The sequence below is a fragment of the Aplysia californica genome, unplaced genomic scaffold (assembly GCF_000002075.1).
Source record: "Aplysia californica isolate F4 #8 unplaced genomic scaffold, AplCal3.0 scaffold00067, whole genome shotgun sequence".
NCBI lineage: Eukaryota > Metazoa > Mollusca > Gastropoda > Aplysiida > Aplysiidae > Aplysia > Aplysia californica.
Genome location: NW_004797337.1, coordinates 354,941 through 356,904, shown reverse-complemented (window position 1 = coordinate 356,904; position 1,964 = coordinate 354,941).

Here is a 1,964-nt window from a genome sequence, read left to right as displayed (position 1 = left end):
TCTCTCTCTCTCTTTCTCTCCCTCTCTCTCTCTCTCTCTCTCCTTCTCTCTCTCTCTCTCTCCTTCTCTCTTTCTCTCTCCCTCTCTCTCTCTCTCTCCCTCTCTCTCTCTCTCTCTCTCTCTCTCTCTCTCTCTGTCTTCATTAAATCGTTCCATTTCTCTCTCTCTTCATTAAAACTTCCCGTCTCTCTCTCTGTCTCTTTTTCTCTCCCCCCTCTCTCTCTCTCTCTTTCTCTCTCTCTCGCTCTCTCTCTCTCTCTCTCCCTCTCTCTCTCTCTCTCTCTCTCTCTCTCTCTCTCTTTCTCTTTGCGTCACCTTTCTGTACGGGCCAAAACCTCCAAAAAGATTCTCATTTTTTTATAAAGACAGCAACACAACTCACAAAAACAAAAGAAAAATGCTGTGAAGGGATGACTTTAGATGTGTGAGGAGGGAAGAACATTATAGCTCTTATTATTATCACAAAGATATTTATGCAAACATTTGAAAAGTGTAGAATAATTAAATAATTTTGTTAAAAACGTAATCATGGAACTGTGAGTTGTGAAACAAAAACAATTAAGGGGAAATAAAAACTCCCAGCTTACTTTGAAAATATATCTCGTGAAGGATTCGTAAGTTTCGTTCAGCACAGGGTTCTTAGACAGTGGCAAGCCCGGGGGGGGGTTCTCAGATAATAAGAGAGAGAGAGGGAAAGAGAGAGAGAGGGGGAAAGAGAGAGGGAGAGGGAAAGAGAGGGAGAGAGAGAGAAAGAGAGAGAGGGGGGAAGGGGTGGGGGCAGATAGAAAATGAAAAAAGAAAGAGTTAAAAAGAGTCAGGATGAAAGAGAGGGAGAGGATGAGTGAGGAGAGAGAGAGAGAGAGGGGGGGGGGCAGAGACAGAGAGAAAGGGGGAAGAAAGAGAGGGAGAAAGGGGGAGAGACAGGAAGCGGGGGAAAGAGATTAGAGAGAGGCAGACACACGGAGAAAAGTGTGTGTGAGAGAGAAGAAGAAATGGAGAGAGAGAGGGAGAGAGAGAGAGAGAGAGAGAGAGAGAGAGAGAGAGAGAGAGAGAGAGAGAGAGAAAGAAAGAAAGAAAGAAAGAAAGAAAGAAAGAAAAAGAGAGAGGCAGACACATGGAGAAAAGTGTGTGTAAGAGAAGAAGTAGAGAAAAAGCGAGAGAGTGAGAAAGAAAAAGAGAGAGAGGAAGAGAAAGAAAGAAAGAAATAGAGAAAGAGAAAGAAAGAAAGACAGAGGAGAGACAGAGAAAGATAGAGAGAGAGAGAAAGAGAGAGAGAGAGCAGTGTACCGTAGTGTCAGCCAAATATCCTAGGTAGGCAGTGGTGCGAGAAAACACCTTGAAGGAGAGGACGGCGCATTCCTTTGGCGCTCACGGCAGCCTGAGACACAGAGCAGGGACTAGAGACTGGCGGCACAAAGATGATAATATGCGGGTATTCTCCAAGCAAAAATGAAAAATTAAATAGATTGTTAAACGCGTAGAGCTTGGCGTTGAGCGGGAATTTTCCTTATATAAGTGATATCTACCTATCTATCTATCTATCTATCTATCTATCTATCTATCTATCTATCTATCTATCTATCTATCTATATATCTATCTATCTGTCTATCTATCTATCTATCTATTTATCTATCTATCTATATATCTATCATTATTATTAAAATCATTATTACTTTTTTATTATCATTATTGTTGTTGTTGTTGTTATTATTATTATTATTGTTGTTAATATTATCACCATCATCATTATTATTATTGTTATTATTATTATTATTATTATTATTATTATTATTATTATTATTATTATTATTATTTAATTACAGTCAAAACAAGATACGATAAGATAACACGGTACTTAATTTCCACAAAGGAAAAACCTGTTGCCGCATGGTAAATCCATACACACACATGTGCTCGTCTTTTTTCTTATTCACACACACACACACACACACACACACATACA